The 13,292-nt window shown below is 38.4% G+C and overlaps 1 pseudogene; it reads right to left on the minus strand.

The window, feature by feature from the left end:
• Nucleotides 1–12,794: 12,794 nt before the first annotated feature.
• On the minus strand, nt 12,795–12,912 carry LOC126475974 (5S ribosomal RNA; annotated as a pseudogene).
• Nucleotides 12,913–13,292: the final 380 nt, after the last annotated feature.

The raw sequence follows: 13,292 nt of genomic DNA on the forward strand, positions 1-13,292 counted from the left end.
GTCAGTGTTGGCAGAAAGTCATGTAATTACGTTTGATTTGCTTACTCGCCGTATTACATTAGAGGTCCCGCAGTCCTTTCTTTCGCCGTTTATTTGTACACCAGCTCGTCGTTGATTGGTATTTCCTTTGGACACAGGCACAGCGCAGGCCGCATCAGCTCTTCAGAAGCTGCGGAGGTCATTAAAAGTAACACGTGTTGTCAAACTGAACTGACGCATGGTACACTCAGCAAACACCGCCGGGTCTTCGGTGGAGAGGCAAGAAAAACAGTGCCGTCATGCGGATGAACGAATAGCTTTCATGTCGTTGAGGCGAGCAAGTGTTTTCACAACTCGGGGGCCCACTCCTCTGCCGCACCCTGCCCCGCCGCCAGCACTACACTACCACACTAACCAGGCCAACGTCGGCTGCTCACGCTGTCTGGTGGCGGAACACGCGAAAATGCTGCCCTGTACTTCTTCGTCTGAAGCTTTAGTGTAAGCGCCTCTACAGATGCGGAGTTCGACTCGACTGGTGGTTGTTCACCTTCTGTTCAACAAATGGCGCATTCTCTGGTACTTCGCAGTATTTCGTGGACTGATGCGATTAACGTGCACAAAAACTGTGTATCAACTGCAAAAGAAAAATCATTTCTAGAATGCTTGGCAGGATAATTAAGATAGTAATGATCTTCTGGGTGCATGAACAATATAAGTTCATTAAGAAACGACTTCTACGACACAATGGAAACAAAGCAAGGGCGCTCTAACGCAGATGCTAATCAGAAACACGTAAACTACAAATACACCAACGCGTGACACTTTCTACAGCTGTTATAACAAGATATTATCACAATTTTTTTCTTTTCGGAAGGCGAGGGGGGAGGGGAATAATGGCAGGGAGGGAGTGGCGGCGAGGGGAAGGGAGAAAGGGAGGGGTCATCCGTCTTCCGAGAGATTTGATGCGATCTACCACGAATTCCTGTCTTGCGCCAACTTCTTCATTTAAGAGAAGCACTTGCAGCGAACGTAGTCACTTGCTCGTTTGTATATTTGTATATATTCTAATCTCTGTCTTTACCTACAAACTGCTCGCCCCTGACAGACCCTTAATTTTCTTTTTTGTTACTGTGTATATTCTACGTCTACATCTACTTTCCGAACGCCACCTTATGATGTGTGGCGGGGAGTTCTTTTTGTCTAGCAGGAGCGCTTCAACCTGTTTTACTCGCGACTTCTGTTTAGCCTCCGCGTGGGCTCCAACCTCTGTAATTATATACTAACGGCCTGTAAAATTTGAAATTTTCCCGGCGAATCAACTGGTCAAAAAGTTTTCGGGTTTGTAGCCGATCGTCGTAAACTTCATTGCACGATGTTTCGTCTGTACAACTGCCAGTCATCTTCAGGTGAGCCGAACAAGGACTGTTCGGCTCACCTGAAGATGGCTGGCAGTTGTCCAGTCGACATATCGTGCAATGAAGTTTACGACGACCGGCTACAAACCCGAAAACTTTTTGACTACTAACGGCCTTTTCGCGACGTATGCGTAGAAGCAAGTAACATATCTACTAACTCTTCTAGGAACGTGCGCTCACTGAACTTTGATGGTAATCCACGCCATGATGCAGAATGCTTCTCTTGCAGCGTCTGCCATTGGAGGTTCTTAGCATCTCAGCGACGATGTCGCTCTTACTAAATGAACCTGTAACGAAACGTGCTGCTCTTCTTTGGATCTTTGATATTTCTTCCGTCAGCCCTGTCTGGAACGGATCCCATACTGACGAGCAATATTCACGTATTTCTCGAATGAGTGTTTTATACGCAGCTTCCTACGTATAATAAAGGGAAGGAAATTGAACTGCAAGACAGCTGTAACTGGTGATTTCGTTATTGTCACGACCGGTTTCACTGCATTAGAACAGCTTCCGCAGGTAAACCAAGCAAGGAAGAAAGGATTCCATGTAATACATATGATGAAATACTAAAAGAATCTTTTAACTTTTCTTCAGTTTTAATTCTTATGTATGTCACTTCAGGAACTGCTTTTTTAATTCAGCGAAACCTAATGTGACAATAAAGAAATCACCAGTTGCAACATACAACAGTTACAACTTCCAGTCATTATGACGTTTAACGGCTGTGGCTGCCCGCATTACAGAGGTCTGTACTTCCTGTGTTTCTGTTGTCAGAAACTTAGATGGCTGAGGTATTGAGCTGTTTGAGTGATAATTCTTACACGTATTTCTCTTACTATTATCGAAATTGTGCAGATGATATTTTTCGGAAAGTTGTAAGAGGTCCATCAGTAAGGAATTTGTTGTTAGCGCATTGGAGCAGATGTAATTTCGATGTATTGCTCACGCGCTGCCTGCGATATGTAAGGTATAAGAGAATCTCAGACCAAAGAGCAGTGTTGACTGCAGTAGGAACTGTGTGGTAGTAGCAGTAAGTAGTTGCTAGCGAGCAGTCGTGTGTATGGAGTTGGCTGGGCCGGTCGTGGGAGCGATGGCGGAGCCTGAGCGTTACATAACCCTCCATTGGGGTGGCAAAAATTTGGCAGCGATGGTGAGTCAATTGGACTTGCCATGAGCAACAAATTTTTCTATAATCTATTTAGTTTACTAAGTCTACAGTCACAGAGTATATACATTACTGATTGACAAAGTGTATACGCAATGAGTACAAAAGATATTAACAAATTACATAAAGTGCACACACATTGTAAAACTCTTTAGCATTTTTACAACAAATAAACATATCAAGGAGTGAAATAAAGTGCACACGCACTGTAGAAGTCTTTAGCATTTATACAACAAATAAACATATCAAGGAGTGAAATAAAGTGCACATGCACTGTAGGAGTCTTTAGCATATTTAGGACAACTGATCTTATTAACAAATGAAATGAAGTGCACACGCACTGTATATGTCTTTATCATTTTACAAGAATTTAAACGCACTGTATGAGTCTTTACCATTTTATAAGCACTAGCAAAGGAATGGGAAGGATTGCATCATGGTTGTAGCACAGTGGGTTGCACGTAGCTGCACTGAAAGTCCATATCTTTCTACAGAAGCACGACACCAAGTGAGACAATCTGAACTTCTCTTCCCTGAAGTATTAATCAATGTAGCCAAGACACTGAAATGTTGCATTAATACTGTATGTTATCATTTTGGCAGTACATTAGGTACACCAAATAGTAAGACCATAATAACGTCTCCATCGTGGAAGGTGGTGGACAGCTTGGTACGTCAACACCAAATTCTTGTAGAATCCATACTCTTACATCAACGTAGAGTTAGTGCAAAAACCAAATATAGTGCTCCATGATTATGAGGAGAAGGTGAAGGACATTAAGTCTTATGCTAGTCATCATTGAGAATTACATTAGTGTATCAACCGATTTGAATAATTATTGGCACTCATTGGTTAGTTACTAAACATTTCTGTACTATGTATGGAGTATTGCAGAACAGTATTCATAAGTCATCTTATTACCGTAATTACTACAGAACATTATTCATGAGTCATCTAATTACAGTAAATATTGGCACTCATTGGCCAGTTACAAAGTATTCATGTAGTTTTACAAAACATTATTCAGTATTATTCACAAGTCATCATTCAAAACAGGAGCTATTGAGTGTAGCATCAAGCTACTGGTGTTTATATATGATATCATGTAAGTGACATAAGACATATTTTAAATATAAGACATAGGAACTATTAGTCAAGGTCTGTAGTCCACTAATACATAGACATAAAGGAATCAATACATCAGAAAAATTTGCATTATGTTTAGGGCTAGAAATATATCTTCAACTGGTAGCATTATTTAGTTATATACTGGTAATAGCTGGGACAGGTAATTTTTTTTTGTGTATGTGCTAGCAATGCATTGCGTTGGGATCGATAATTGCTGGGGCATGAAAATATATGCTTTTGACTTATTGCTGGAAATAAGGATTAATAACGTCATTCATCATGAGTCAGCTGTAGCAAGGTTGTGAAACAAGTAGACTATATGTGATCACATTCATGAATGATACACACAACTGGGTATAAAAATGCAAGTACTAGAACAGATTTAATAATTAAGTGCTTATAGCATATTAATATCATGAAAAAGCTTCTCCTCGAAAAGATACAAAATGGATTATTGACCTGAAACAAAAAATGTATATTATGCTGAAAAGTAGTAAACTTCGATTTAACAGGTAATGAAATGTGTAGTAATATGTATGTACTGTAGCTGTCTTTCCCAAAACATTGTCATTATACTATGTGACATAAGACATGCTGTCAAAAGGAACTGCAACAAATACTTAAATAACTACATAGCATCTCTTAACTAATAGTAAATATATAAACTTCATCATCATTCTCATCTGCAAGGAAAAACTTCATTATTCATATTATAATAACTTCATCAATATCATCATCTGCAAAGAAAAACTTCATTATTCATATTACCATATTCTTCATACAACTATTCATCATCATTTATTATCATCTGCAAAAAAGACACTTCATTATTCATATTCGTATTACCATTTATTTCATACAGCTATTCACAGTATAGAGTTTCTTACTTCTAGCATATTTCATCACTAAAATTAACATCTGTAGCTCTGTCTGACAGCCTACATCAATCGCTTCGTATTCTGAAAGAAAAATAATTAGTCAAGACTGCTATCATACGATGTGTATAGTATATTCTGGTTAATGCTTGTGAATTCTGATCCATTTACTCTTCATGACACGGTATTGCATTTTCTTTCGTTCATTACAATGGTTAAACTTCCATTTCATAGTAAGCCACTGTGGTTTGTGTAATTTATTTCTTGTACACGTTATTGCTTTCTGAAAATGATAAATAAGGATTAATATCTTGCATTTAAATCACATACCCATTAAACGAAAACTTGTGTCTAGTGATATAATTAAGCATACAGCATAGCATGACAGAAAAGGTATTAGGTCAAAAACATACACAGTTTTCAAGTGCAAAAAAAGTACACACAGTATCATAATGTAGTAGCAAAAATGTAAAACAGTCAAGATGTTGAGATATCATAAGGCAAAATGTCAATGTCAACTGGTGTTTGTTACATCTTAAATATTTCATAGTGCATACAGACAAAAATTCTACTTTCGATAGGAAAACAATCATACATACACAAAAAATGGAAAATGTGCACGGTCTGATGTCTAACGACAAGAAAAGCGACCTGCTAACCTTACCTTGCCGGGCACTTGCCAAGAAAAAATACGATTATTATCAGTAAGTAGTCACATAAATATAATTGCATAAGTGGCCATATTAATATCAGGAAATGTCATTACAGTGTGATAAATCGTAAAGTATGTTCATTCAATAAAGGGTTTAATATTGATGACATGGTGATTGCCTTTACTTTTTCTGGTTCTCAAAGTTTCGACGTGTACTACATTGGGGTGAGGAATGCTGCGAATTCTATATGGACCTGCGTATAGAAGCTCAAATTTAATGCATCTACTCTTTCCTCTGTTGGATAAATAGTGTGTACGTACTAATATCTTCTGTCCTATGTGAAAGTCACGGCGTGTACAAACCTGTTTTTGCTGTCTCCTCCGGCGGTCTGCGGCACGTTTGATGTTGTTCAGCGCAATGTCAATTATTTCATGGTGGCGTAGTCGACGAGATGTAGGAAAGGATACTAGTTCTTTAATTTTGTTGGGTGGTTCAACGTTTTTCAGTGTAACAGTCGGAGATAGCATAGTAGATTCATTTAGTATGGAGTTAATTACATCCTGGAATGGGAGTATGTGTGTATCCCAATCAATATATTTTTTATTTCTGTATATTCTACATAGTTTACCAATTTCTTTCATTAGTCTTTCACAAGGGTTCGAAGAAGCGTGATACTTGGATATATAGATCGGAGAAATGTTTCTAACTTGTAACATACATGTCCATAACGCAGATCGAAACTGTGGTCCATTGTCGGAAATTACTTTCAATACATGTCCTACATGGAATAAAAAATGTTTTACAAATGCATTCGAAATAGATTTAGCAGTAGCTTTGCGTAATGGAGTGAAGGTAACAAATTTCGAAGTGAGTTCAACAGCGACAAAGATGTAGCAAAAACCTCTATTAGTTCTGGGAATCGGTCCAAAAATGTCTACAGCGTCCATGTGTCTCACTTTAACGGGTACAATGGGATGTAACAGAGGAATATGTGAAGTCGTGTCTGATTTAGCTTTCTGGCAGATTTTACATGACGTTAAAACTCGTCGAATACGTTTCTCCATGTTAGCAAAATAACAGTTCTGTCTCAGTATAAGAAAATATTTTCTGGCTCCATAATGTGCGTAACTTAAATGAGTGTACCAAATTAATTTGTTAACAAGCTCGTCAGGAATACATAATAACCAGTTGTTGCTGTCAGGGTGAGAGCGGCGAAACAGAATATTATTGCGTACAGTGTAATGGTTTCTGATGGTAACATTATTCCTATCTTGCCAAAGGTGTTTAATTTCTTTCCACACGTTGTCTTTGCTCTGCTCTTGTGCTATGTCTCGTAATGATGCCGAAATAAAATTTTCGAATGCGACTTGTTGAATAGACATCACACAAAAATTTGCTTGGCAGAAGTTGGTTGCGATGTCTTGCTGATTGTTGCTGAGAGAATGGGATAGTGCGTCTGCTACAATATTTTGTGTACCGGGAATGTGAACAATTGTAAAATTAAATTCCAGTAAATAAAGTTTCCATCTGCTTAACCTGTCGTGTGTAAATTTTGCGGAAAGTAAAAACTGTATAGCTCTATGATCTGTGTAAACGGTAGTGTGTCTTCCATAAAGAAAATGCCTAAATCTCGTAAATGCCCATACAACACACAATGTTTCAAGTTCTGTAACAGAATAATTGCGTTCAGCAGGTGACAGAATGCGACTTGCAAAGGCGACGTTTTTAATTAGTGTAGTGCCATTTTCTTCAATTTCCTGAAAAATGTACGCCTAAAGCGGTGTTAGAACTGTCGGCGGCAATGGAAAAATTTCTAGTAAGATCTGGGTGTGATAAAAGAGGTGCACTCAACAAGGCATGTTTCAAATTAACAAATTCAGAATGTGCTTGGCTATCCCACGACCAAATAGCATTTTACGCATCAACCGGCATAATCTAGGGGTAAATAAATTAATAAATTTACGGAAAAAGCTAATTAATCCTAAAAAGTTGCGTAATTGTTTTTTCGTCGTTGGAACAGTAATGTCGCGTAAAGCTGGAAGTTTTTCCGGGTCAGGCGAATACCTTCTGCTGAAATCACATGTCCAAGAAATTTTATGGAAGTTTTGCCAAAGCGCGATTTGCTAAGATTAACTGTGAGTTCTTGTGCACGAAAAGTTTGCAACAGTCGTTCCAGAATCAGATTGTTCGGTTAGCTTATGCGATAACGATGTTGTCTACATACGTTGTGATTCGGTCTTTCATGCAAAAGTGTGTATCGGATGTCGTGAAAACGAATAACATTTTCGTGAACAAGATTCTGTGTGTCAAAAGTATGGCTTACGTTGCTGGAAGATGCAACCTGTACTGTATCGAGTCAAATTCTTTCTGACGTACTGTTCTGTTATTTCTTCCTGACGTATTAGGTTCGGGATGATACCGACTGTCTGGTTCGTTTATAATAATCTGTTGTTGTGGATGATTCTGCTGCTGGTAAGACCGACTGTTACGCTGAAAACTGTGCTCATTACTTTTACGTCTGTCATAATAATCATTGCTATACGGTGCGTTGCGATAGGAATTGAAATGATGTGACTTCTGTACGTAGTGGTTTCCTTGTTGCTGTGCGTTACTATTTGGTGTGGCCGACGCTATACGTGTAGGCGGCGAAACATTAATGCTTGGTTGACCTTGCAGACTACATTGTTGGTTAGGTATGCTAACCGGTTGGTTTTGTTGATGTTGTGGGGGAAAGCCTCTATTGTTACCAAAATGTGTTTGCGATTGCTGGTAATTTTGTGCATACTGATGACCAGACTTTTGTCTGGTATTAGAGTTCTCGTGGTTGTCATTTCTGGAGCGTATAATGATAACTGTCACTTCAAGTAAAACTCGTCATATCAGGTTTCTTTACTCATTCTTAATCCTAGATAGATCGATAGTTGAAGAGCTGCTTTGATAGATATAAAGGATAGTAAAAGAGAAGGCAGCAGTGCAGAAAACTAAAGATGAAATAGCACTACTACGGCTCGGGGCCCTGTGCACGCTACGGCACATATTCATCGAAGCGTAATGAATCCCCTGAGGTCTCTTACGCGCTACAAATAAAATTTAGTTTCTGCATTACAGGCAATGCCGGTGAAAATTCAAAAGCAAATTGTTGTGTCCAGTCCAAAGCGTGTATCTGTTTCCTGTCATTCTTAAATACCTTAAATTTTCTCACAGATAGAAAATGCTTGTAATCAAAATTATCGTCTCTGCATGTCTGAACAGGTTCAGGATTGTATGATAATCTGTTTGTCTGTGACTGTTCGGAATCTAACTCACGTACTCTCTGTAAATTACCTAAATTACACTGGCTGTGTGAGTCTGACAAATGTTCAGAGAGTGGCGTATGCTGTGATGTGTTAAAGGCTGAAATATTTTTCATCTCCGTCAATTCGTACTGTAAAGATGACAATTTTCTACGTAATGTATTATTGGACGAACCTATCTCACTGATCGTCTGCTGTAAATTTTTGAATTCGGGTGTATGATTAAACAAAACTGGTGACGTATCGTCTGATTTGGTGTCATTATTATTTTCGATAACATCAATACGACTGGCCAATTCATCATAATTTTCAGTCTGTGCTTTTACCTGATCATCGTTTTTAGTATCACAAGCATTAATTTGTTTTTGTATTTTACGTGTGGTTTTCTTCAATTTTTTAAACGTCTGCTTTGATGGCATCGGGATCCTGTATTAGTTCCAACTTTTCAAGGCTGTTGGTCATTGTCTGAAAGTCTAATGTGTGTGTGTCTGTTTTTGTTTTAAGATCGGAGATTTCATCATGCAGTTTGGTGTTCAACTGTTTGATTTCGTCTGATACTGTAGCAATGTTGTTGTCTACGTATGTTTTTGCTTTCGTAAACAACTTTCACTTATCTTATTGTCTCTGTGCAGTAATTGTTTCCATGACTTGTTTCTTTACTTTATTCTATTCCTGTATAAATTTACGGTAACGCGTTTCACTGTTTTGTAGGTGGTGATTAAAACGTTCGTCAATTTGACTATTTTGTTGTTCAAATTTCGTGTCTACTTTCGCATCCAGTGTGCGTGAAATTTCTGATGACATTAATTTAAACTCGTCGCGTAACTGTGTTGCGTTTTCATAACATTGTTTAGCGACTGCACTAATTTCATCTCTAAGTAATTTAGTTGTGGCTGCATGTGTATTACTTAATTCTTCTGCCACAGATCTAATTTCTTCACTGCTGTTCCTAGCACAAGCCTTAATTTCCTCACGTAATAGTTCTTTATTATCATGACATTGCACGGCAACGGCTGTAATCTGTTCACTGAGCTGTTTGGAATTGTCTAGTTTTTCATTCAACTGTTTGGAATTGTTGTCTAGTTTTTCATTAAGTTGTTTATTCGATTCATTAAGGTTATCTTCTTTTTCATTAAGTTGTTAGTTCGATTGATTAATTTGTAGCAATAATGCCATAACTTGATCCCAGCCAAAATTAGCGACTCTATTTTCTGTGCCGTGTGATGTATCTGCATGTGTCACGTTTTGTGAAACCATTTGGTGATTGTCTGATTCACGAAAAGGTTTGCTAATTGGATGTGCACTGTGGGTCACTACCTCGGAATCAAATAAATCTGACGTATTTTGACTACATTGTTCATCTTCGGGAGAAAAATTTATCTGTTCACAATTCAAATTTTGCAAATCAGGCGTGTCAAACTGGGCAGCGTTCATTGTATCGGAACGTGCCGCGTCATCAATTGTTAAATTTGCTGTGGACATAAATGAATTTGTTTGCACATCATTAGGATTTAAATCAATACTAGTAATCGGCACGCACTGATTATCTGTAATTAGAGGATTATCACTAATACACTGAGTGTCGCTAGTATTATCTGTCAAATTATTCGAGTCGGCTTTCTCACTCATTGCACATCGCGATGTACTGTTAGCAGTTTTTCGCGGCATTTTCACAAATCAAAGTTAAGCACAAAATGAAACAAAGACAAAGCAAAAATGGAACAATTACAATCACAACAAAGAGCAATAAATTGCCGATGATCTGTGAAAGAAAGAGTGACAAATTAGTAAATGCGTTGCGCCAGATGCAGACTACATTTAATATTAAGTAAATAAGAACAGATATATAACTGACAACTACTCAGAAAAGAAAATGCGATCCTGGCCGGTTGTCACCAAGTGTAACCTCCAAACAAAAATAAAAAATAATATGAATAATATTCGCGTTTAGTGTAACCTCCCCACAACATAAATTCCGTAACCTTCCAACGGTAAAAACAGTAATTATTTATATCATTCACATTTAGCGTAACCTTCCAATAATAAATTGCGTAACCTATCAATTATAAAATGTCACTAATCTCTCAATAAAAAACTGTCGCTCACTTATAACCTTTCAATAATGACTGTGAATTTAAACTGGTGAATTCTGGACGTCAGCAGTGCTGCGTCATGGCCCTGAAAGATCATACTGAATAAATAGAAAATTCTTACCTCAGTCTAGTCGCCGGATAACGCGTATATATCTGCTCCTACAAGAAATTTTTCTGGCGCAGCTCAGTGCAGTGCTGCCAGATAGATTTGTCATTTATTAAAGAACAACTGATTTTTCTTTGCAATAGTCGGGATGACCATGGATTGGAGAAATTAGTAAATTCTTTAAATTGAAATGAATGATCGTCAAAAGTTACTTTTTATGAGAAAGATTGTTATTAAGAGATTTTTTTAAACATTTACATGGGACTTGATATAACAATACTACATATGCGCGAGGCTGCTTTTACCTTATACTACAATGCTCAGGCTCCGCCATCGCTCCACCACGACCGGCCCAGCCAACACGATACACCAGACTGCTAGCTACTACTTACTGCTACTAACACACAGTTCCTACTGCAATCAACACTGCTCTTTGGTCTGAGATTCTCTTACACCTTACATATCGCAGGCAGCGCGTGAGCAATACATCGAAATTACATCTGCTGGAATGCGCTAACAACAAATTCCTTAATCATGGACCTCTTACAAAGTTATATCGTATATCTTCAGATTCATGTCTTCTATAAACCAGCTCAAATAGACATCTTCCAAAGCTCTGTTAAACTCTAATATTCGATCCCCTATCTGTTCCTCGTCGACTTTCATTTCTTCTTACGAGCTCGGATTGGTGAAGGGTGCGGGAAGAGATCGTTTTAAAAAAAGACATCCGATATTTGCCTTCGCTGTTTAACAACGTCACGGAAAAGCTAAATATGGGTGGCAATACGGGTATTTGAATACGAAAGCAACGTCTTATCTCCACGGCACCTTGTTCCTTAATAAATTGGTCCTGTCCCCGAAGATCCGTCATCGATTCTGAAGATCGATCATGAAAGACCCAAGTCATTGGTATATAAAGTGATAAACCATTATTCAGGAATAGAGGTAAAATGATTTAAATTCTAGACTTCGGGCAAGAAGTAAACTTCGCCATGTAGTCCTTGTGGTCACTCACTGTTAGCTATACTCCAATACTAGCTAATTTTCTGAAATTTCCTCTGTAGCAGATATGGGAAAGGACATCGTTATTATGAGACGACACGGCATTTTTTATGGTTGAAAAACTGATAATTGATTTAAATTATTATTTAAAATGGCTCTTAATTAGAAAAAGAGGACCTTAAGTGTACAACGATATGATTTTTAGGATCCATTAAATTTTCCATACGGGTTACTATTGAAAGGTGATACATTCCTCTGTCTTGTCACTATTTTATTAAACACAACTTATTTCGAATTAGTTGGACTGTTTTTCATCGTCATCCACTGTTTACGGAATAATCTCTACATCTTTCTTATCTTGGGCAAGACACGTCGCATAACGAAAATTTATTTAAAATTTTGTATTTGTGGGAATCCACAGCCTCCAGGTGCTTAATAAACGTAAACATGGTCCGCAGTAGGTTGTAACGTGATTCTCATTTAATCGTTCGATTAGCTGATTTCGACTGCTTGTCACGTTTGTGGAAATTTATTTATTGTCGTTTCAGAAATGCAAAGTATTTAATTAAGCAAAGGAAATCGATTGTTGACATAAGTTTGTACTTTGATTGACCAGAAATTGACCACTCCGAGTGCATTCGGTATCGCCCCCATTAGATCTCACATGGTTCATGTGGCTGGAGGAAAAGAACAGTATAGTTGATGGTTGTTAATTTGCGCAGCGCCACACTTGTGGAAACATAACTCAGCAGGAAGGCCCAACTTTCTGTTTCTTTTTTAGGCACTGTTACTTATATGTGAGTGTTTGGTCCAGATATTTAGGGATTCAGTGTTCAGGAACAGTTTCTCTCCATATGATTTGAAGGGTTTAAGAAGAAAAGAAGCACTCCGTCATCGGGCCACAAGTGGCCTATCGGGACCATCCGACCGCCGTGGCATCCTCACTGAGGATGCGGATAGGAGAGGCGTGTGGTCAGCACACCGCTCTCCCGGTCGTTACGATGATTTTCTTTGACCGGAGCCGCTACTATTCGGTCGAGTACCTCCTCAATTGGCATCACGAGGCTGAGTGCACCCCGAAAAATGGCAACAGCATATGGCGGCCCGGATGGTCACCCATCCAAGTGCCGTCCACGCCCGACAGCGCTTAACTTCGGTGATCTGGTGGGAACCGGTGTATCCACTGCGGCAAGGCCGTTGCCAGATTTGAAGGGTTTAAGCTGCTTTTATATTCCTAAGGTGGAATACACAGGTTTGAGTTTTGGCAGATTTCGGCTTCAGGTCGTTTTCATTGTGATAGGTGGTACATTCTTCCAAAACCTCATACAGGGATTTCAAAACACTCGGCCTGAGCAATGATTGCACAGTCATCAGTGTAGACAAGACTCTGAGTTCCTTCAAGCAATGGCTAGTGGTTCTTTTTTTTTTTTTTTTTTTTTTTTTTTTTTTTTTTTTTTTTTTTTTTTTTTAAATTGAGTTTCGATTCCCCCTGAAGGGGGCGGGCTAGCAGCAGCTTATTACGCCGCTCTTCAGCCTACAGAATTTGTTTTAAAAAGATGAAGATAATAAATAATAAAAATTG

This window comes from Schistocerca serialis, chromosome 4, assembly GCF_023864345.2.
Source record: "Schistocerca serialis cubense isolate TAMUIC-IGC-003099 chromosome 4, iqSchSeri2.2, whole genome shotgun sequence".
NCBI classification, from domain to species: domain Eukaryota; kingdom Metazoa; phylum Arthropoda; class Insecta; order Orthoptera; family Acrididae; genus Schistocerca; species Schistocerca serialis.